The sequence below is a fragment of the Apteryx rowi genome, unplaced genomic scaffold (genome assembly GCF_003343035.1).
Source record: "Apteryx rowi isolate R43461 unplaced genomic scaffold, aptRow1 scaffold_448, whole genome shotgun sequence".
Lineage (NCBI taxonomy): Eukaryota > Metazoa > Chordata > Aves > Apterygiformes > Apterygidae > Apteryx > Apteryx rowi.
In genome coordinates this window covers 677,136-702,160 of record NW_020450703.1, presented here as the reverse complement: position 1 = coordinate 702,160, position 25,025 = coordinate 677,136, and the positions used below count along the sequence as shown (strand labels likewise).

Sequence of the window (25,025 nt, the reverse complement as noted above, 5' to 3'; positions counted from 1 at the left end):
GCTCTGGGATGGTTACTGTAGCCATGGAAGAACAAGTATTTTTCTTTGTTATAGGCAGGAGAGATGTGAACAACTCCTGTCAAAGAAACAATTACTCCAAATGATCTTATGGGTGTGTCAGTCATTTTTAGGGAGTAAGTGAAGAATGGATGGTTTTGGCACAGTTCTTGTTTCAGTAATTTTTCCTTGTCATCAAAATTAGTTTCCTAATTCCTTGCACTGTAAATTATATCAGACATGGCAGAAATGCAGCAGAAAATATAATCTTATTTTCTAAATTTCACAATAAATGTAATTACATTAGGCTTCTATATATTTAATCAGCTCCTTTTTCTTTTTTTTTTTTTTTTTTTTTTTTAATAAAATTAACAGGGCTTTTCATTGCTCAATGTCAAAAACACATGCCCAGAAGAAACATTTCTTCCAAGAAGGTATGGTGCTTTTTTAAAACAAAGAAGAAGGCTTTTGTCTTTGGCCTATTGAAAGGAATAATGTTAATTATATAATCTATATTCATAATGGAATTGTTTGTAGAAGAGATTAGAAAGTCTTATTAGTTAAGGAGTGGAATAGTCTACATGGATTATAGTCATTTTCAGAGTTCATTTAAAACAAATACTGGAAACACTCTTTACTGTATAAACAGATGTCTGTCTATATAATCAGTTTTCTTTTTCATAAAGGTCATGTCTAATTGAGATTGGTAAAACTGAAACAAATGCAATGACAGCCTCTTTATGATTTGTAAATATGCAACTTAAATAGAAAGTATGATCTATTTTATAACTAAACTCAGACTTAAATAATCATATCATTTGGGGGTAGGATTGTGTGCTCTGCCTTTTTTATTGACTGCTTCCTGGAGGTACAGTTCAATTTTGAGAGCTGTTTTGACTGTTCAGATAGTAAGCTATTCTTCTTGAGTTATTTTTATTCCTTCAGTCTTGTTAACAAGAAGGCTCAACTGCAGGTTGTACTAAACATGATGTCTGAAAGACTTGCAGTAACTGTAGAAAAAACAGATACATTGTGGTGATTTTGCTGGCGATTAAAAAATTAAAGGCTTTTTATATAGCTAGTGACAGCCTTTCCTATTAGGTTTTTCTTTTTGAGATTAGAAACAAAATCGGGACCGCTTTTTAATAGACTGCACCCTTTGGCTCACCAGGAGTGATAGTTTACTGTTGAACTAAAAAAAAATATTAACATGTTTTTGTGAATGGTACCTGTGACTTCTAGCTTCAGTGTGAAAACAATCACTGCTGCTTTGCAACACAATGGTAGCGCCACAACTGGACAAACTGGGTTCCCCTGCTGAAGTTTAGGAATGAATATAGACACCAGAATTGAATAATTTCCAAAATAGCTTTTTAAGATCTTTCTACTTGTTAGTATGAAAATATACAGGTCACAGAATCACAGAATAGTTGGGGTTGGAAGGGACCTCTGGAGAGCGTCTGGTCCAAGCCCCCTGCCCAAGCAGGGTCACCTAGAGCAGGTGGCCCAGGACCGCATCCAGTCAGGTTTTGAGTATCTCCAAGGATAGAGATGCCACAGCCTCTCTGGGCAACGTGTGCTGATGCTCAGTCATCCTCAGAGTGAAGAAGCGTTTTCTTGCGTTCAAGTGGAATGAATTTCCTGTTTCACTAGAACGCAAGAAAATGTGCCTGTTGCCTCTTGTCCTGTCACTGGGCACCACTGAGAAGAGTCTGGCGTTGTCCTCTTGACACCCTCTCATCAGATATTTATACAAAGTGATAATAAAGTGATAAAAAATATATATAAAATTAAGTGATTGATCTTTAAATATAAAGTGATTGATCTTTGTTTCAGTTCTTCACCTTGTTTTCTGCTGGAACAGCAAGAACCATGCCAGAGGATTTCGAGTGATTTCTATAAACATATTGTACCAGAAGTTTCTAAGTGAGGTGAAAATACACAAGAGTAATATTTACTATAAAATAACACCAAAGTGCTGTTGCGTCTTTTCCTCAATCTATCTATCTTAATCTATCTTTTTTCTTTTAAGTAGAGGCAGATGATTATTTGGAAACTTTAGAAAGGATTTTTGAAAACTAGGAGCCCAAGTCTCATATTCCATTAATTTATTCTTATAATCCCAGCCTGAGTGGAAAAAGAATGTGTGCAGTTTGTTTGCAATCTGCACTTTTAAGACACACAATCTATGTGAAAGGATACTGTCTTGAATAGATATTTTTTCTCATGAAATGCCAAATGCAGTGGGGTTTTTTGTTTTTGTTTTTTTTAATCACGTCTTGCTTTCCAGAATCATGGTTTTTTGTTAAGCTAGCAAAATAATAACTGAGATACTTTGAGGTGGTGGGTTAATATCTCAGCAGTGGTCCACTTATAATAGTTAATGTCTGTCTCTTTCTCAAAATGTGTCACAAAGTAATAGATTAATTTAAAAAACATCTATGCATGCTTTTGAATGTGATTTTGTATGTAGTCTAAATGAGTAGAAAATGTTTAGAAAAATGAGTAGAAATGAAAATGCGTGGGAGAAGTTTCTATCTGCATGTTCTACTTGACCAAGGAATTCTGAGACTGTTACAAGGAATGGATCTGCTACCAGAGACAGTAACTAACGGTTGCAGCTGGCGGCACAGAGTGCTTCTTGGAATATATATCATTAGCTGGTTTTTGTTTTCTTTTTATAGGAGCATATGCTGGGGAGAGGCAGGTAAGCCTCTGTCTGCAGCATATGCTTTCATGTGTATATGGCTGAGGCACTTGGCTGCTGACTGCCATGGTGTTAGTTTAAGGAGCCCCAAGAGCTCTCTGAACATGCATGCATAACATACAGTTATCACACAGAGTTTTGTTGGTGGTGGGGCTTTCTTTTTCACTGCTTGGATTTAGTGTTACTGAGTTCTGTAGAGGACAGAGTAACGGGAGTTTGCTTTCAGCAAATGCATATCATCCACTTGTCCTAAACAGGAGTCTTGTATATATTCTTATCATAATTGAATATCCTGTTGATAACTCTAGATATGTAAACTCGTGGCTGTGATGTATTAATGAGATTTTTGTTTGAAAGAAACAATTTTTTAAATCATACTACTGCTATTTGCTTTGCTTTTTACATCGCAACAAAATAAACTGATACATCTTTGTCATCGTAAAATTGGTTTATATGGAATTAACGTACCATGATCCACAGAGATATTTAGATACCTGCCTTCCTGCTGAAATTTATGGGTTTTGAGAGAGATACCTTAAATACCTTTCTCAACCTGGTCACAAGTAGTTTAAATACTTTTTTTAGGCCCAATGATAACTTGTCTTCAGAAGTGATCACTTTTCTTTAGAAGTATAAGTTTCTTCTGTGAGAGAGGTTGATGGAATATCATTTATCACAGAGAATGCCATGAAGAGTAAACTTACTTTAAAAGGATTATCTCACTTTAATTCAATTTTCTTTGCCTATTGTCAGCAAAGGAGTTGTGTTCTCTGAGGGTAACTCAACCTTGCTTTCAGAAGAAGCAGTAAGTGCAGAAGACAGTTAGTCTATTGATAAATAGACAGGATTTATATGTTAGATTAAGGTGTCTGCTGACAGAAAATATTCTAATTGGGTAAACAATGAAAAAAATTTTTTTAAGAAAAGCAGCATATTTGAGGAAGACAGTAATGAAAGGAGGGTAGATATATTTGAGTACATAGCAGATTGCATTTGAATATAAAGGAGGAAGTTGTCGGGAATTCATTTTGCTGTTCCGCCGTATGATACCACCACCAGAGGGAAGCAAAGGGAACAGTGAAAGATTTTAAGGTCCTTGAGTGTGAACCTGCTTAATTGAACGTAATGATTTGTTTATTACATGGTTTCCTTAGGGACAGCCCTTCATACTGTTTCTGTCCAGAAAGGACCATTAAATCATCTAATCTGACCTCTTTTGCATGCTACAGGTCTTTATATTTCATTCAGTTCTCCTAAAAATGAACCTACTGACTTATCTGAGGAGATACAATTTGTGCTTAGCTAAAGTGTGTCTGCCAGAAGGATATCCATCCTTCATTTAAAGACATGGAGAAGTGGACACTTTATGTGCTAGTTTGTTCTGACGATTAGTCAACTTCTTTATTTAACAAAAAAGAGAGAGATTTAAATGCATTTCTGTACTATAACATTGATTTTAAAATAGATTCTAACTTCTTGGATTGATAATATGCTTTACAGTTGTATCTGTGTAATTAAAATATGTACAACTCCAAAAGTAGCTGCATATTCTCAGTCTTAACTCTAATATATTTTTGTTGTTATTTTGGAGAATTCTCTTATACCCTGTGGTGGATGTAAGGATACAGTACAAAAATGACAGATAATATAAAAGATTTTGTCATAGTTCTATCTAGCAAAAGTTCTATATAAAATTCCAGAAATTAATGAAATAATAATGAAATGATTCTTTATGAGCTTCCTATTACTTGCAATTGCCTTTGAAACCATTTATAGCACAGCGCTTTTGTTGATACTGTTAGACAACAGTACCAGGACTGAGATGCAATTAAGAAACATTGCACAGACTCAGCCATTAGGTTTTAATCACTTTTGGTTGGTATTTTTCTTTTAACATGTGCTATCCCAAGAGTTAAATCTAGAACTCTTCTGGCTTAGGTTTTTCACAATGTCCTGCAAAGATGGTATTTTTATCTTTATGAAGTTGTATCTCCGCTGTATGTGTCCTTAATGCTTGTCATTTCCCACACTGTATGTGTACTTCAAAAGCATTGCATTTGCCAGAATTCCTAGTAACTTTGTGGCTTCCTATGCGAGTATTCCTTTCAGTCAATTTTTGGATTATTGGAATGTGCCCCATATAGTATCAGTTGAGCTTCAAATACTGTGTATTTTCCTTTCTCCTTCATTAGGTTGCTGCTTGGCAAACTATTGCATAGAGATGCAAAATTGCTTTCAGGATGTATGTTTTGATATACAGAACTCTCGTTTTCTGTGTTTGTTTTTTTCTTTTTTTTTTTTTCTCTCTCTCTCCTTGGTGGCAACATTTCAGCCCTTCATCTGTGATTCTCATATTTTTAGCTTGATGACCTACATTTTTCATCCCTGTATATATTTGAGTAGCTTGGGACTACCAGCCATATCATTGACTTTATTTTAGAATTTAATTATAGAGTACAGCTCAGTGTTGCATTGAGAGCTGAATTCTATTCCTACCTTTTTCAAGTTTCTTTTGGTGATTCACTTAAAATCAGATTTTCTGTAGGTGGTCACTGATTGTGTTTTTCTTTTGCTTCAACTTGAGAATCTGAAATTTAACTTGCAAAAGTGCAACATGCTTTCGGGTGCAATTGAATTCGCAGTAATGTTGTGTTGAGTAAATATAAAATATACCTTTTGAATTAATTAAAATACTGTATAAAATATTAGTCTGGAAAATACACTGCTAGGCCTCCACAACTCTTGAATATTACTGCCTTTCTGTGCCTGGATTCTTCCGTCTGAAATCTTGGGGTGATTCCCTAGAGGTGTGTTTTGAGGACAGCGGTTCATCAAACACGCGGGTGATACAACACTGAGCCTCATGGAGTATTGCAGCAGGAGACTCAGGATTCTGCCTTCCCAGAAGTACTGGAGTAGTGAGCAGTACCTAAGGCCTCAGGCTATACTTTGAATGTTGAGAAGGAAACAAAATACTGGAGTTAGTAAGCAAGTGGGGGCAGGGGGTCGTTTGTCCGTAACTGAGTCAGGAAGCAGTCTTGAGGGGGGAAGCAGAACGTGATCATACGTTACAAACTAAATCATACTACGTACGCACAGGGCAAGGGCAAATTAAGGAGCCCGGGCAGCTTACACACAGTTTCTGTTCTTAACCATGTAATTCTAGGAACAGCCTTGGGAACCTATGGCATTGAGGAGTTGTGGTATAGAGTAGGTTTTAAAAGTTTGTTTTGACCAAAGTCCGTTGTTTGGTTGAAAAGCAAAGGGTCATGACAGAAAAAAAAGGTCAGGCTTTTTTGAATTTAGCACAAACGGTTGATATGCCAGTATATTTGTAAAATGTGTTAAATCATTGCTGTAGGCAGTCCATAACTTATCTGCCACTGAGGAAAAGGAACGTGAAATTTCCTTCTCAGAATGAGCAATCTCGTGTGGGAGCTATTCATCAAAGTTTGAATGTCAGAAAGGTCATGGGAAGAGATTTGTAAAATTTTCATAATTCCAGAAATAGCTCTTTCAGCATCCAAAAGAAACTTGAATGTTTAGGAAAGAGCCCATAGTGTGTCTAATACCATCCTACGGAGGGGTGGGTTAGCTGTATGCGGTGGACATTCTGTTCAGCTGAGCTGTGTGTTTTCACATAACCCTCTCTCCTACCCTGAAGGAAGAAGGAGGAAGGTATTACACATATTTTTGTGTGTGAAAAATAATTTCATTCCCACTRCTGCTTATATCTTTATTATTTTGATTTTGCTGCTCTGCATGAAAACTGACAATGCTTTAGAAACCCTGAGTTAAACTTGCTGTTAATTAAGTTCTTTGGAGAATTAAGTTTTTCCCCACGGGACAAATGTTAGTTGGGAAGATTTACAATGGAGCTCTAATAGAGAGGCTTCTATTGTAACATGCTGTATCTCTGTCAAGCCTCTATATAATCTAAAATAGCAGAATAGCAAGATATTCAGCAGCCTTTTTATTAATATCTTTTCTTTCAGGAGGCAGATGCATCACCATAAAAGAATCCCCTTTTGTTGCCCCAGGTATTTTCTACCTCTGTTCAGTTTTCTTATGGCCCCTAGTTGTCATTAAATCTAAACATAACTTCTGTGTCAAACTGGTTTTCCTAGTATCTTTGTTCAATTTTCTACTCTTAAACTATTAACATTTTATGGTTAGAAGTTAGAACAGGAAATAGATTTCAGATATTTTTCCTGGATTAAATATATCAAAATGCAAAATATTTATTTGCTCATTGTAGCTTTATTTGTGAACTGCCCTTGAAAAACTGTACTTTTGAAGAGATTAGTATGAGAAATCAGTATTATTCCTGTTTTGCTCAGTCTTTTCTCCCCACTACCAAGAGTCTGTTTAATCTTTTTATCAGCATTAATTCAGATAAGAGAAGAAAATTAAAATGCTCTTTCTAAGAGAATAGTATCAGGAATAATTTAGTTTATATATATATTTTTTTTAAGCAAAGCATGTAACAGTTTAGTATAGAAAAGGATCTGACATAATTGGAACAAACTGATTTCAAGTTGAAGTGTTTGTAAACAAGATTCACAGCACAAAAAAAGTTGCTTGTCAAAATTCCCTATATTTTCCCCCTTACTTTTTTGTGTCTGTGTTGTACATGAGTTAATAGAGTAGTATGCGTGCAGTGTCAGGTGAAGGAACACTTGCTACATAGTTGGTAGGTGAACATAAATCTCCAGGCAATAACCAGCACTGCCATAAGTAAATTCTCTAACCAATTCCAGCTCAGCATTGTGTAGGTTCCTTCCTGCCAGCTTTTTTAATTAGCTTTTGGATAGACTTGCGGCTGGTTGATGTAACAAGGTAGGCAAAGAGTGGAGTTGATCCAGGAACATCTTGAGGTCTTTCCCTATAATTTTCACTGTTGGAAAAGAACCAGCATGTAACAAGGTTTTAAAAGTATTCTCTTGTCTGTGATTGGAGGCTTTCCTTATAGGAATACAGTTTATGCAGAAAAACCCTGAAGTGTTCTGAAAAGACAATTGTTTTAAGAGATAATGTTTTAGTTTAAAATCAAAAGCCTGTAAAAAGGAATGTTCCCAAGATATCTAAAGTGCTTTTAGTGAAGCGATTTGAAAATAAATATCATAGTGAAGAAAATTTTCATTTTTCTATATGGGGTGAAGTGTGTTTTATCAAAAGAGAAGTGTATGTGTATATATATAAATGTAAAATAATAGTATGTTAATATTTCAAATTATGCCTCTTTTGGCATCCTTTTTGTCTGCCTGCAGTCTGTGTCATCTGCTGTATGATACGCTTTGCAGTTTTTCGCCTGTTTTCAGAATACAGAGTGCAGCTTGGCAATTTTGTTCTTACTGTATAGTGCTTTGTTTCTGATATTTGTTACTTTGTAGTAAAAGATAGGTACAAGTCTAGAAAAGCGTTATCGGCAGAATTGCTTTGTAGAGAAGTTGTGAAGGCTTTAAAGTCATATGTTAATGCCATATAAGTTTACACAGATGGCACCTTTAATTGTAATGAAGTGCCTTGACACTACTGAAAGTGGGTCTAGAAAGTATGAGAACTTCAGTTCTTTGGTTGAAAGGAATTATGAGAGACCAGGAAGAGCTGTGTAATGATTTCCTTGATGATTCACAGCACGTTTATTCTTAGCCAAAAAAAAAAAAAATTTCACAACCTAGCAGTGTTTTGAAAAGCTGTGATAGTGAAAGAAATAAAAAGGTTTGTCCTGGAATGCACCACCCATATTCCAAAGGAAAAATCTATTTAAATCACAATTTTTTTTTGTATGTTTGGTCTTATTAATAATACAATTTTAAATTTCTCTTATTTTTGAAGATAGACTTTATGTTACAGTGGAACATTTTTATTATTTAATGGATGCTATTCTTTAAAGCCAGTGAATAACATGACTTTTATGGCTTGAGGAGTCACACTGTCAGCTTTACTTCTTCCCATTTGTTTCAATACCACAATGCAATGAACTTGCTGTTTTAAAACCAATTGCAGATTTGGAGTAGTTAGTTCTGGTGAGAGAAAACAGCTTCAGAAATGTTTTTAATAAGCTTTCTATATCAGATGTCCTGGTAGAGAAGAGAATTCCTGCTTTAATATGTTCAGTACAAATATATTTTTCTTCCTTAGAATTCTCATTTTGATTATGATTGGTAGCACCAGAGCATGAATTTAGGACTGTACAACCCTCAGTCAGCAAGGACTCCTGCTGATGTTCAGACTTATGGCTAACAAAGGTCAGAAGTGAAATGTTTTTTGCTAACTATGTTTTGTGTATTATTTTGTTTAGTGCGTTTCTATCAAATTCTGTCTTTTAGAGTGTTAGGTCAGTGGATAAAAATATTAACTGTGGCATTACCAATATCTTTGCTTGGATTCTTTTTTCTTCCTCCTGTTTCTTTTATTCTTCTAAAATAACTAATGCTTATGTAATGTGTCTTCATTGTTCTTCAGAGATAAAAATTTAATTAGCTTTTTTAAGTATTCTGTACTTAGACACATTTATCTTGGAAACACTTTTCAGGTTTTTTGTGACCATGAGGTTCAAAGTATACATATGTATATGTATGCATATGTGTATATAAATGTATATGTAGGCTTGTATGTGTGTGTATATAAGTATATATATACACATACCTACATCTATACATACACATACGTGCGTGTGTGTGTGTGTGATCTTTGATTCTGAAAAATCTGGTTCTTGTACAAGGCACACAAATGCATAAAGAAGCCTAGCTAATTCCTTGCAGCCAGTGAGATTTACACATGCAACTATTTTAGAAGAGTTTAGAGATGGTTTTAATTCTTGCTTTGCAGTAGGGGACTTTTTTTGGTGCAAAACATCTGTTTTCATTCCCTGTTTTGCCAAGGCAGCTGGCCCGTTACGGAGATCATTCAAGATGCTTATGAGTGTTTATATAGAGTTCAGGTATCCAGTCACAGCTGGAAACCCTGTCATCTTGGCTGTCATCTTTAGAAGCTTTAGTAGTAGACCAGTCTTAACAGTTTTGCAGCTAAGAAGTTCTTCAAGATTGAATGATATTTAGGTTAACATAATATACTACATTGTGCTGTATATTGCATTCACTGTTATTCTATCTGGTGTGTAATTGCTGGCTTTTCCAATTGTTTTGGTTTTAGTGTGATGTAACGTAGAGTTGAGAGTAAAATTAGTGTTATTTATAATTAACGTTTTTTTTCTGAGCTCTTAGTAGTTGTGTCTAGCAATACCACAAGTAAAAATAACATTTTAAAGTGATTTTGAGGAAGCAAAATGTAATATTGAGGGGAAATGATTATTTAATGGCTTACTGCTTTAAGACGGTGGCTGCTATTATTGCTAGACTTCTTCAGTTAGGCGTGAAACAGCATTGAGCAAATGCAGTATTCAAAAATAAGACTTAAAAGGACTTAAATGCCATTTGTGTTTTGGTTGTCAGCTTGGGATGAATTTCATCCGCAGTGAGAGAATATCAAAACGAGCAACTCTGTAAAACCACTTGCAAAGCCTTGGCAAAGATTGAATAGGAAAATAGATATTGAAAGAATAGAATGGAAGGAAAATATTATTAAACCACTAGGATTAGGGAAAATATAAGACCATGGTTTGAGAGAGTAAGGCAGCGGTTCCTTCAGGAGCTGAGATGATCTAATATTAGACAACCGGTACCAAGAGGGAGAGATCTTCTTTCCTGTCCACTGCCATGGCTGTGGGTATGGGACTTTCCTCCCCCTTGCCTCCTTCGGATGGCTCTGGGGCTGGTCCCTGGGCTGCCGCCGGCTGCGAAGGCAGCAGAAGGGCCCTGGCCCGGTGCCTCCCTGCTGCGTGAGGGCGCTGAGCCGGCCCAGCGCAGGGCCGAGGCGCCCGGGGCAGCAGCGCTCCCATCGCTGGCAGCGTGCCTTTGCCTGGAACCCAGCGCCCTGCGTCTTTCCAGGCTCTTTCATACTCTAGGGCAGTCTTTTCCAAGTACGCTCCGCTGGCAACTTCCTAATTTTGCCCTTTTCAATACCATATTGCTAGTCTTTCCTACCCAAGCAACTTTGCAAGAGGTCAGATGCACCTCTCCCTGACCTCTGACTCCACAGGCTTTTTTTAGGACTTTCAGATTTTAGTCCTTACCTTTTAACATGTCTTCACAACTGCACATTTCAGTGACTTTATTTTATACTGGAGCTGTGCTTCTTAACTTTCATATTTTGCATAAAACCTTATCGGTATGCTTACTGCAATTTCTAAATCCCCTGAATGAGTTTCTAACAAGCTGTAGAAATCCTTTCTCATGAAGCTTTCAGTACAAAATGTTAACATAATTTTCTGCCTGAGCTGCTGATTGATTTTTTTTTTATTTTTTTTAATCATGTGTCTCTGTTGATCTAGGAATTAATGTTCGTTTCATATATATTAAACAATTTGGTTGAGAATAGTTCTCTTGGCTAAATGTATATGAATGTGCAGCTTTATCATCACTGAATGGTTTTTAGACAGAGGCCAAATTTTACTATTTTTGTACAACTTAATCTTTGTTAAAAGGTTATTACTTAAGTTCAGTGGATTTTTTCCAGATTTCCAGGAGTTTGTCAAGAATATATTTTCACATCTTATCAAAAAAGTGTAAATCTAAATAACTGTAATCTACTTGAGCCCTTCCCTACCTCACTTTATTTACTATATGTCAGAAATATTGACTTTTTAAATTGTTGTTTTGGGGGTAATTTACAGGTTCCATCACTTTCTGTAGTCCATATTTTGGTTTATATAGTGTATATGTATTGTGAATCACTTAGTAATTTGAGAAAATATTTTTATCTGTTTGTATTTTTTCTTCTGCCTAAAATTGGATTTAAACAGCTGTTTCTAGTGATGCTAATTTATATATCTGTTTAAATCAACTTTGTTTTCATAAAAGTCCTTCCAATAAATTAGAGTTCTTTTGTGTAGCATCTTGGATTAGTAATCTGCTTTTCAAAAGTGTACTAATTTGAGATGAAATCATTGAAGCAGCCTATAAAATAGACGGTCAGCACTTCACATTAGCTTTCTGATGACTTATGCATGGAAAAATGAAATTGCAAAAGTGACTATAGTTAAAATGTGATTGTATAAGCAAAAATAAGAGATGATGTTCTTCAGAAATTTCTCTCTCTCATTCTTAATAGAGGACATTGTCTTTTAATTTTAATAGGTCATTTTGCCTTTGGAAGTCTGTTATGATTTGCGTGAGGTAGAGGTTTTTGGCAAGCTTGTGCCAGAACAAGGTTTCGGGATATTCTGCAGGTCTTTGCAAAGGATGTGTGATTTTTACAACAGGCAATGTAAACTGCAAATGTGGATTGGACAGAGGAAAAGGCAGTTCTTTGGTAGTTTTAATGGTGAAGAAATCCGAATTAGTAATGTCTGTTGCCTAAGTGTAATTAATTTCACACTTTGACTTAATTATCATTACTTCACCTGAGTTGATGAGTAAACATGGAAAAAGTATTGGCAGGAGATAAGATGCTCCTGTCATTGTCCCATTTCTACTTTAGATGGGCTTACATACAAGTTAGTACCATTTTGAGTATTTGGCTGTCTTAGTTTCAGCTCTGTTTAGATGCTTGTTCCGTATCAGCCACTAAGTTATTGGGCATCTGAGTATTTTAAATTTTGTGGATAGAAATAAAACCAAGAGCCTCTTGGCTTGTAGCCTTGCATTTTGAATTTTTGCAGTTTATAGACCGTCTTCATGTAGGAATATTTAAAAACTACAGTTACTTCAGTGTTTTTGTTCATGTCTGTTTATCCTAAAGGCTTATAAAGTTCTTAACTGACATGTCCCTAACTAGAAAGGTCCCGTCACAGATGGGTAGCTCATCTTTGGTTGGATGTCAGCTGAATGACCTGCCACGCTCTCAGCAAAGAAGGAAGGAAAATACCACTGTTCCTGTTTGGGTTACTTGAAATAAGAGGGACATGTTCCTTCTTCCTGCTTCCCCAAACACATCACTTACATTTTTATATCTCTGTATGTGTGGTTGCACTTCATGAACTCTCAGTAATTCTAAAAAATATGAATAGCAAAACACTTTTCTTTTACATAATTCCCCTTATGGTATCATCGTTTCCCTGAGGCAAGTTTCTCTCCCAGCCTATCACTGTTGTACAATCTTCTTTCTCCTTCAAGTGGCATTATATCATATATAGTCTACTGAAGTCCAGATAGATTAGATGTAACACATTTGCAGCACCTAGAATTTTTTTAGCTCATCAAAGGTAAGTATTGGGTACAACTTTATACAGTCTGTCTTTGTTTACTTCCTGTTCAGTTCCTCCCTTCAACATCCTTTCTAAAGCTTTTTTTTTATGGTATTTAGGGCAAATTTACAGTTCTGTATTTATCTAAAATTTTTTTGCAAAAGCAATTTTTGCTATTTCATACTCATATGATAACACGTAGTTACTATCACAGTTTCATGAAAATAAAATCCTACTTAATTTGCTCTTTAATATATCAGTTTTCTGGCTTATCAACCGCAGAATGGAGCATGACATGCTCTCTGAGTTTCTTTCACGTAGGATGTGGTCATTTGCATTTCTCTTCACTCAGTCTCATTAGTTTTCTTGCCGTGACTCTGATATTCACTGTTCCATTTTTTGAAAAAAGAGACAAAACATCTGTTTGGATCATCACCTTATGTTATCTTTGATCTCCACCTGAATGACCTAAATGCACATTTCTTTTCCTGTTCTTTCTTTATACAGTTAAAAAAAAAAAGCAACAAAATTCTGCTTTTTGTTCCGACTTCCCTCCTAAGGACTGATTTAGCTGGGGGGTTTTTGAGCAGTTCTCATTTTAAGCAAACACTTCTTGACTTCCCAGACATAAACTTCTAAGTCTGTCTTCCCACAGCATTTCTAATGACCTTTTATTTAATCCTGGTAACCTTCTTGAGGTGTTTATTTCCGTAGTTAATTTGGGAGCACCTACTTCTCTTTCCCTCTATATAAAACCTGTATAGCTTTTTCACATTTGACTTAAAATGTGAAACCTCCTTCAGATCCAGATTCCTGTGTTCTCCAGTTCTAGTGACTTTGTCCAAAAGGACAAAAGAGTTTTTTTGGAGGAAAATTACTTATTGCTTTATCTTTCCATTTAACCTGAGTGTTTAAACAGTTGATTAATACTAGGTTATTTTCAATGACCTGCTTTTCTGTAAAGTCCTTCCTACTATCCAAAGCCAGATTTTTAATAACATTGCATCATTGCTAAAGGAGTGCTTTTTGATTGAAGTAGTCTTGGGCTATCAGATTCAGGAATACTAGTGTTAATAGCACTTGGGTTTTTGGTCTGTATTTGTGAAGATAATCTTCCCAAGATGATGAAATTTCTTGTTCTATTACCATCTATTCATCTCAGTCCAAATATTGGGAACCCTTAGCAATATTGTAACTATAACCTTTTTAAACTATCATTTCATTGAATCAATCTAACCCAAGTTATTTCTGCTTTATCCAAGTAACCTTATTTCTAATTGGTAACACATTATTAATGCATGTCAGTATCTAACTGGCTTTACTTTTATTTCACTTTCCTAAATACCATATACCCTTCAGCTCTGRTGTTGCTATTCCACTATCTTTTTTGTAGTCTCTTTAATGTGGGGAGTTTAATGTCCTGAACTAGTGTTTCTAATTTCTCACAGGGTGTCTCCCAGGCTTCTTACATTTAAGTGCAAATGTCTGTTGTTGCTTTCTAACCTTTCCTGTAGGAGCCAGTTCACGCTCAGTTTTTTCGGGAACTGCTGCTGTGACTGCACCTCTCATCAGTATCAGAACCTCTTCCTTGTTGTCCTTGTAGCCAGATTCTTTAATTCTTTCTTGTGTCTGTGTACCCCTGACTTCTCTTGTGCATGGACACCAAATGTGTTACGACTCTCTTTGAATCCAAGATTCCAAAATCTTTTAAGATACTGACTTCATGCAAAAACAGGTTTAAGTATAAGCTTGTACACACAGGGGGTTTCCATACTCTTTACATAATGGCTGTTTTAGACATTTTTGCTTTGGTCTACTGAATTACACGTAAATTAATCTAACATGGATTGGGTGACTTACCTATAAGGTATAAAGCTGCTTCAACTTGCTTAAAATCATGCCTTAATTAAGGGGGTGCAACTCTGAGTACAGATGAGGTGTGATTAAAATCCAAAGTACAATTGACAGTATATTTCTATCCTCCACTGTTAGACAAAGCAAAAATGAGTGCCAGAAAAATGAAATTACTAAAAGTTGAAATAATTTACAAAGCACATCTGAGTGTCTCCTGTATAATGTATAAAAGTAATAATATGAATGTTTTATTTTTATGAAGCATATTTTTGTATACCTTATGATCAAGGCAGTACTTGTTGGTCATATTCATTGTGTTGACCCAATTTACTCAGTATCATGTCACTTAATAAAACAGTAATGGCAGCACACAGATAGTTGCCAGGGATGCAGAAAAGAAAAAACAAAAAACAAAAGAATTTTGGTAAGAAATGACTGTCTGCCTCTTGAATGTTTGCATTTGTACACAGCCCTTACTTTTCGTGTTTTGAAGCTTGAGGCTATACAAGGACATATATTTTTTATGGTATTCATTATTCACTGTACTGTTCTTGTATCTTTTTTTCCCCCCATTTAAGACTTTTCCACTGATTGCACAGTCACAGTGAGCTGCAGGGCAGATAGGGAAATGTACTTTTCTGTCACTCAGAGTTTGCTTTTGTTGGAAAAAGAAGCAATGCTGAAAGGAACAAAAATGAAGCATTCAGTGCTGCACTGAAAATGCTTTCTAGAAAAAAAAAGTAATATTTCTTTCTTTATTATATTATTAGGTTGGTGGGATCATTAAGATTCTTGAGTTACGACATCCTCGTATATAATGGGCCTCTCAGGTGTAGTCAGTCTCTGCTGTTGTTTTCTCTGCTGTTGTTTCTCTGTTGAGCAGAGGGAATGGTCCCCTGGCTGGAGTCTGCACTGTTGGAGCATCCAAGTATTTGTCAAGTGCTGAGCTAGGGTTGTTGACTAACTAGGGGGGAAAAAAAGGTTTAAATTTTTATTTGTAAGAGCTTATTATCAGGGTGCTTCCCTGGACAGCTGTATCATCAGGGATATATGCCTGTCATTGCAATCTTCTGCAAGATTCATTTCACCTTGAACACAAGGTGTTTTTTGTTTTTTGTCACTGCTGTCCATGACCCAGGGCTTCAGTGCGCCAGGGGGTAAAAGGGCAACATTCAGGACACTTGAACACCAGTGATGGGGATTGATCTGTTCACTTCACAGACAGCGAAGTCCGGTTTGTGGAAAGAGCTGTAGAGTAAGAAAAGCTCTTATCCAGTATTTAGTTTTAGGGGAATGTGTTTTGGTGCTTCCCAGCTTGGATAGTCAATAAGCTCTACTATTTACCAAGCTGGTTATTTCATTTCTAGTCCTCCTCCAGTGTTGTAGCATTAATCTTTTCCAATTCAGAAATATTTGTGTCATCTTAAAGATGGCAGTCAGGATTCAGCTTTCAGAATAGGACTGTGTGATTAATTCTGTGTTTTCTGGAGTTCATTTAATCAACTCATACAGATGGTGTAAACAAATACAAATTTGTCCAGTGTTTTAAATAAGGAATTCTAATAATAAATCCCAGAGAGACTGACTTGAAGAGACTTGCTTTTCTTGCAAATAGAAAGCTGTTACGCTGCAAAATGTCTGATGTCTGTATTCAAGATTTAAAGAGAGCAAAAAATAAAGTTTGACATTGTAAGGAAGTTTTTATTCATACTTAAGCAGGCCAGGAAACGATTGAGTTATTGAAGTGCATTGTATTAGCCATAATGATGTACTGTAATATGGGGGAACACCTATCACCTATTTTTCCAGCAATTTGTCATTCTGTCCAAAAATTTTTCAGTTCTACTAAGCAAACTCATCTTGCAGCAAATGTTTTACTTGACAGAGGAGTAAACTGCACAGTAAACAAATTTTATGTTAAATAGCAACAATAGCCATACAACACCAACATGTTTTTTTTGTTCGATATCCTAGAATCAGAGCACTGCTATATAACAAAATCAATAGGGAAGTAAGGAGCAAAGTGAGACCATCTTGTTGCTGTTATGATGGTAATGGTACAATTTGTTTTGTAAATCTAGTCCAGATCTCTGCAGATGACCTGACCCATTTTGACTTCAATGRTTACGTTTTGAATGGACAGAGTGAAATTGCAGATTTTAGTTTTGCTAACTTGGCTCTGAACTACTTCTAATAGAATGAATTATTCCCCCAAAAGAACGAGTCAAATAGATAGTTGCCTAAAGAAGCTTTCTAAACTTGTGAAAAACAACTTGAGGAAGTAATAGCATATTGGGCTAAAAAGGATGGAAAAATTTTGGAAAAGTTTTGTCAGTAAAATTCTATGGAGTTCAAGAGTAAAATGTTCAAAAGTGCTAAGTATTTTAGGTGCTTTGAATTGTTTCCTTAACCAGTCAGCTAAATTATAATGTACAGCAAGTATTGCTTTATAAAGAATATGAATAGGCTTTATGAATGTCTGCTGCTTTCCTTTAAAGTTTTTCATTGGATGATTTGATTTTGCAAGGTCACTATTTCTGCGGAATACTCCAGTGATTCTGAAGTGCCGTCAAACATTACTGCMCAGAACTGGTTACGATGTCAGGCTCTAGTCGGTTCTGTGGTGTGGCCCAAGAGAAGTGGAGGTGTCTGGTTTTTCCTATGAATATTGCAATGCCTCTCTCTGTGGTAGGTATTCTTACAATGTAACTGAAGATGATTACAAATTTTTGAAGGCCGGAAGTCAACTATTTATATGTTTTAGAAACAGCCATTTCCCTTCTTTTTTGCCTGAACTTATTTCCCTCTCTGCGTTTTTCCTTGTGAGGATGTCAGCCTGGGCTGTTTCCCAGTTCACCGTGTAGGTGCAAAACATCTGTGTCAGCACAAGGCAGGGTGGAAGTGACTGGGCTGGGTGAGAGGAAGAGGAGCTGAAGTTGGCACTGTCAACCAAAGCTATTCATGAAACTTCGCTCAGCTGGCATGTTGGCGGAGGAAATTGCTTTGGTCTGTACAGACAACTGTTGCTCTTCACAGTGGCAAGTAGCTGATATGTGATTGCTTCAGGACTCAGATATTGTTATTCATAAAGACTAGGGCTTGTTTTTATGAAAATATTTTCTTGGAACATGTGTGTCACAATATCATTCACTTTAATTCTCATTTTCTCTTTAAAGCATCTTAAGAAACTTTTTTTCCCATGACTTTAATTTTTCCTCAGAATTATTGCTAAAATGTTTGACAAACATGCACTGACTATATTTGGAAAGAAACTATTTCTAAAAATATCTTTCAGCATCAGGTTTCTATTACATGTTTTTGAAAACCAGCTAAGTTCTTGTGTAAACCTGACTCAGTATCATTTTAGAAGAAATGATTTAAATTTATAAGGGCAATATCCTATCTCCTTAGGAGTGGCTGAAGCATTTCTGGTTCTGTTTATTTTCTCAGTTCTTTGTAACCACATTATTTTTTTTCCAATATATCTATAGTCATCCCAGTGACATATGGAGTTACTATTTCAAGTCCTCCTCATTTTTTTTTTTTATTGTATTGTGTAAGCCAAGCTGTGTATCCCGGTAGTTATTATTTGTATTTCAGTATTTGTATTTCTGTATTGCCTAGAGATTCCAGCTGATTTGTTTGTTGCTTGGGCAGTGTTTGTACAGTAGAGTCCAAGACCATGATCAGTGTCCATTGGCAGCAAAAAAACAAAAAATAAATAGCCGGGGGATCCTTATAGTCATACACAGTTTGTCATATAATTGCCATCTTGCTTATGTCCTGGAGAGGTGTATGCTCCAAAAAAGCAAAGGGATAATAGAGAGGTGAATTGACTTTGCTCAAGGTCACACAGCAGATTCCTGGCCAAACCAGGAAGAGAACTTTACTAGTCTCCTCGTCTCCTGTCCTATCCACTGAACTGCTTCTGACCTCTCTTTTCATAGGCTGCTCCTAGGTTAGTCTATCCCCCTTTTTAGAGAAAATAAACTAGTAGTTCAGCCAAAAATGAAGTCTAAAGCATAAGTTCACTGCCCTTCAAGAGAGACAAAAGAAGCAAAGATGGATATTTTATTTAGCAACAGTTGGAGGACGCAGCATTGTTTGTGCAACGCTCTTTAAGTCTCCAGAGAGTCTTTTCTAAGCATAGAAGGGCTGAGGAAGTGGGCTCATTGGCGTGGTGTCGCAGCAGCTGGAGAGGGCTGGCTAAGCTACAAGCATCTGAGTGCAGAGTAGGTCAAAAAATAAGGAGTGTTGCTTTGTTGTTTTGAAAGAGTATACAGTTTTAGCTAATTTTAGCAAGAGTAGTACAATGTCATATACAAAGTGGAGATGACTGCAATGTAGGATTTGCACACAAAGTGCGCTAATTATAGCTTTTTAAGCTATATATTTTCAATATCACTTTTTTTAAAATCATTCAGACATGTTCTTGTACTGGTTTGGCTGTAATAGACCACCTCTGGCCAGCAGTGCTTACCGGGCCGGCCTTCGTCTGCACTTCGCTTTGGCTTTCCATATCTGGAAGATTTCTTTTTTTACTTTAGACTTAACTGAAATAGAAGTGCTGCTTTAGGAACTCCAAAATGTTTTTACAGATAAAAGGTTTATTTTGCTGTTCAGTTTGCTTCAGATGGGAAGCACCTTGAGAGGTTTTTGACAAGAGCAGTGTGCCCAGCTTTTCAAGTAAAACATTAAGAACAAACTCAGGGAAGAACTTACGTCCTTAACTTTGAACAGAGAGTAATACATAAAAGAGTAGTAAAACATCATATAACATTATTTGCAGTTGTTCAGCTTCCCTTCTTAAAAATCTCTAATGAATTTTTTGATCGTTTTTGACTCTTCTATTTTAAAATTGTTTAATTTATGGCTCTTAGTTTTTAATATAGGTGTCATTGCCATGCTTTTCTGTGAATATTATTCTATATGAACTGGCGCTGTTGGCAGTGACAGTGGAGACTGGAGTTCAAGCAAACTCCTGCTTGAAAGCCAACAAAAGGAGCACAGGTCATTCCATTTATGGACCTCCATTTTATCAGCTGTTCTCTTTTGTTTATCTTAATATCCAGCTAGGTATTATAAGTTTCAGAACATCAAATTGTGGACTCACTCTTCTGGGTGTTTATTATTATTGTGTGGGTGTGGGTGTGTATGTTTCCAGAAATGGGAGAGAAAGGGTTAGCAGAAGATTGATTAGTAAAACTCCCTCAAAGATTAGGTTCATGTTGGCATCTAGATCCCACTACAATCAGTGGTAGTTATATGCCTAAATACTGTTGTGAATCTGGGACCTTATCCTAGCGTAGGGCAGGCTTGCATGGCAAGTGTTCGCACTTCCAGGTTACTGATCAAAGTGTTTCTTAGGATGCTGTGAATAATCAACATCGTTATTGAGAAGCAGCATAGCGTGTTTGCTGCGCGAAGAGCAAGATTTGTGCTATCCTGAGAACGTTTGCAGGGAGTTGCTCCTTCCCTCTCGGGGAGTGCAAGGTCCCTAAGCGCAGGCCTAGCGCTCAGTTGACAAATATGAGCTATCACATTTTAATGACTATTCACTGTTGTAATAGATTGAAAAACTTCAGAGAGCCTGCATCTTAGTATTTTTCAGTATCTGTGAGGATTTGGACACCGATAGAAGCTCTCATACACATTCATGGCTGTGACTTCTAATTTGAAGATATTCACATAAAAATTCTTTTGGGGGAATAGATGTGGTTATACTGACAACTTGGCATTTGACATGCTGCTTGCTACTTTGAGATTTTTAGCTTTTCTGAATAGAAAAACTGCACACTCCACCCTGGCATGCTTACTTCAATTCCCCTTCCACTCCCAGTATCTTCTGCATGTTTAAAATAAGTTAATAGGTGGTTAGTATGTATTTGGGGCATAGAGTATATTAACGTTGTTTTGCAATCCAGGACAAAGCGCAATGTTTAGAATTTTAATTAACATACATTTGAAATGCAAATCTCTCTAGATTACAGAATGCGATTGAAGACCATGTTTGTTGCTTGTAAGCCATGTAGTCTTCAGTCCTATTCTCATCCTTTCAGCAAAATCTTACTAGAATCTTCTCCCTGCTAGTGAGAAGCTTTGACTATATTTTCAGAATAGAAGTGTGTCTGACAAAAGTGTCAAACACAGGAAAAGAATGAAGGTAGTAAACCAAATTATTCTATTTGGCTACTTCAAGAAGGGCTTTAAAGAAAAAAAGCCGTAAGCTCAGTACTCACTTCATCAAAAGAGAAATTCAGTTGCCTGGCATTGATTCTGGATTTTGATTTGTGAACTTATTCACAGGGAAATGATGAATTATTTGGTGTATTCTTCATACCAGTGAACCCTTTGAGGGTTTGGTCCTCTTCAGGCTAATGAGACACTAGATAATACATTATTGTTTAATGGATGTGAAAAATGAGCTTTGTTTTGGAGAGTAAGAGGGCAAAATAATTGCTATTGCAGGGATAAGTGCACATAATGTTATTTAAGCTTGTAATGTCAAGTTCAGTGGACCTTAAATTAGATTTACAGCTGTTTTGATTTAAGATTGCTTGCATGACTGCCCATTTTTCCCTGCCCTCTTACTTTTTTCAGACTAAACAGAGTATTGAAATAAAAAATGCTACACTTGAATTGCAAAATGGAATATTTACTTAGGCCTTGAGAGGAAAAGAATTTTTCTATACTTATGAAGAAATAGAATGTTGCGTCTTTCATACACTGTCCTTTATCACATACTCATTGTGAGCATTTGCTTAATGTTTGTATATATTAAAAATAGGAAATACAGTGCCAGGGAGTGTTTTACAGGACTGTTTTGTTTTTGTATTGGATGGTGGCCTCAAGTAAGATTTTATGCAGATTTTGCTTTCAAATGACAGCCTTGAGCAACTTTTATGTAGATTTTTTAAAATGAAATAAAAAAACAAGTAAAATTCTCCTAAGTCATGGGGGATTATATGTGAAAGGTGTAGAGTAAATAGGAAGTTATTTTAAGATTATTTTTTTCAGAGTTCCAAGTATTTCTTTAAAAAGGTGATTTTTTGTAGTACTTGACATATAGACTATAAGTAGTTGCCTGATGTGAGATCAAATCTGTTTATCTTTGAAGGGGATATATATACTGCCAACTTCTTTGTCCCTGTGAAGGTATCTTTCTTATGTTGACACTATCTGTAGTTAGGAGCAAGATCCACGAAGGCCTCTCCTTTCTGAACACAGACAGAAAATGCTACAAATCCCCATTACATCACACATTGCATGGGAAAACTATTGGAATGAAGAATAGTACCTGGCCTCTTGTCATATTTGTAAGGGCACAGGAAAGAAGGAGGAGGAACATGTTGGTCACTTATCCTTTTATTTAGTGCAACTATTTCAAGTAAAATAACCAGCACATTTCTGATCACTTCTGTGTAGTTTGTCTCTCTGAATGTAGTACCTTGTTTTGCAAACGTGAAAGGCAAGCTTTTCCACCAGGGATGGACTTAGTCAGAGAACAGGACAGAAGAAAACAGTGAAGACTGCAGGAAATTACCTAATTGTGGATCCCCTCCCTATTACGGTATTTTCCTGTCGCTGTGTGGAAAGCAGCAGGTTAATCCAGGGTGGCAGCTTCTCTTCCAGTTCAGTTGCCAGTGCCTTCAGATGAAGGTGGGCGCTGGTTGCATGGTGTAAAGGCTGCAGGCTAGTGCTGCAGCTCCCCACCACTGCCGTAGCCAAAGGTGCAGGGGCGTTTTGGAGCTGCCTCGCTACGTGGCTGCTTCCCCTCTTCTCACTTCTGGCTTCCTCAAGTGCCTGGGCAGCCTACTGTGAGCAGGGGTCCCGGCACGAGGGAGCCAAGGAGGCTGCGAGGAGCTGGAGAAAGGCAGTAGCAGACCTGGTTAAAGACAAGGCAGCAGGGCAAAAGCTGGGGTTAGGGATGTCAGCACTTGAAGGGCTCAGCGAAGTAGGACACACATCACCAATTTGTGTTTAGAGGGAGTGCACTGCAGGAATATAGGGAATAGTATGTTATGCCATTTTATACAGCCAGACCCTTTTTTTTTTTGTAGGGTAGTAGTCTTATAACAGTGTTTTGGTTTGCTCCTGTAGTCCTGGTTTTATTTAGCGTCTGTAAAATTGTTTTACATATTCAGAAGATTTTCCTTTCTATTTAACTGCGTGCCGTGCTAGTTTCCTGTTTTTATGAAAGTACCAACCTGCAGTTGCAACAGTATTTGCATGGCTGAGTGTGTCTGGGAGAATTGTTTACATGGCTGCATCAAAAACCAGGAGGACGACAGAGCATGTTTGACAATGAAAAGTCGTATCACAAATCTTGTGTTGCAAATCCTTAGAGTATATTCTGGGAACAATGAAGTAACTGAGTGTTGCTCTGATTTTCAAGGCTGGTTTACTTTAGGAATAGAGATTGAATTATTCCACTTGCAAAATTGTCTATTAAATGTCAGTATAAAGAGTAGCAAAAGAAATGCTTGTCTCAGTGTGGCTTGGGACTGTATCATAGACTCTCCTTGCTTTGTTTCACCCTCTTGTGAAAAGGTGAAACTTTTTTTTATGTTTTGGCGGTCTGACAAAGATAGACAGATGTTAAATTGAAAAAGTAAATTACACTTTTGAGGAAGGGTAGCTGTGATAGTCTGTGTTCATTATTCTCCATGGTGTGAAATATTGGTTCGATTTACATTAAAATTTGAGTTCTGAGGTAATTACTGAACAAAATTGCAGTATAACTCAGTTGGGAGAAGGCTTGGAAATTTAAGTGAAATACTAGAAAGCAAAATTGCATATCAAATAATTTAAATGCTTAGCTGAGTGGGAATTTTAAACGTAATTTTTTTTTGAGAAACCCTGTTAAGGTTGGGCATTTCTTTGTCTTCCGTCCATTCAGGTCTTGTACATGCATTAGCAATCAAAATATTGAGTAATTCTGCACTGATTACTTAAATGACTGACACTTGGATGAAGAATGTTGTTCTCTTAAGTATGTTATTTCTTTCTGCTGTTGAGCTTGTTCCAGAATCTGGTGTGATACTTTTAACCATTCATATGAAGGATTTTCATTTTCAGTTTTTAATTTTCAAAATACCACTTCTGTTATTATTTCCTTCTTGTATTTTTATGTAGCACATTTCTTGATTTAGTATGCTTAAGAGAAAATTTGTAGAAATATATTTCCTGTATTTAGAGGGATGATTGAAATCATAGAATTGGTGCACGGTAGAAATAACTTTCAGTGAATTACACAAGTGTCCAGGAAAGGGATAGAGAATGAATAATTTCTGTCAGTGGCCTTTCTGAAGAGGATAGCGCCTGTGCATGATGTATTTATGAAACAACAGAGAAAAAATAATGTGATAAAGCCACTGATTTTAAATTCATATATGCCTTTTAGATAAGTGAGCATTTAACATAATAGTCTACACAGAACAAATTAAATGTCTTCCTTAAAAAATGGAAAAATTCAGACAAAAACATTTTAATTTTCAAATAGCACAGTCTTCCTCTTCTCTATGCATCCCTGGAGCTAATGAAATGCTATGATGTTGCTAACTCTGGTAATTTAGAAGCAGCCTTGCAATGTATGGCATTTCTTCAAGCTCTCACGACTCTCATGACTTGCATCCAAATCTCAGTTCTAGTACCAAACAGTGAAAGAACGTTCCTAGTTGTTTAAATCACATTGCTAACCAAAATATTTGCAGTAGTGACACTTTGTGYGCAGATGAATCACTTTATGCTTTATTTTTTCACGAAATAAAAGGTTTGCCTCAAGCTAGTCTTGTAATTTATTTATATTTAGACAGAATCATTTTTAGACATGGAGAACTGGCAGTGCTTTGGCACGATACGTGCCAGTCATTTTTTTGTTATCTGAAGTTGACTGCTTTGTGCAGTCTTTGTGCTTTCCTATGCCAGTCTGTTTGCCCAGCAAATGCTTGGTCCAGGATAAGGGAATTCCAGTGATACCGTGGAAGTACAAAAAAACAAAGGATGCCTTTTCCGGTACGAGTCTGCCGCCCCATGTGGAGACCCAAGCCTGTGAAGTTACTACAAACAGGCTTCTAAAGATTTTGGAAGGATGACCTGCTCGCTGAGTTGCTGCTGCCTTACTCCATCTCTTTTAGGAAAGAGGAGCGTTTCATCTTCATACTTGTTCATTTTTATACTCATCTTTGTTTTATAATCCCAGATGCTTTATTTCTAGCA

The 25,025-nt window shown here is 36.5% G+C and overlaps 1 protein-coding gene across 5 annotated transcripts in view; it reads left to right on the top strand.

Annotated features, from left to right (window-relative positions):
- The window catches only part of ZDHHC14 (zinc finger DHHC-type containing 14), a 124,808-nt gene that overhangs the window by 31,255 nt on the left and 68,528 nt on the right, over positions 1-25,025 (top strand). The window contains exon 2 of one of the 5 annotated variants that reach the window (XM_026077088.1): positions 373-431. The exons of the other annotated variants lie outside the window; for them this stretch is intronic. The gene's annotated coding sequence lies outside the window, so the exon portion shown is untranslated. The remainder of the gene's footprint in view (positions 1-372; positions 432-25,025) is intronic. 5 annotated transcript variants of the gene reach the window in all.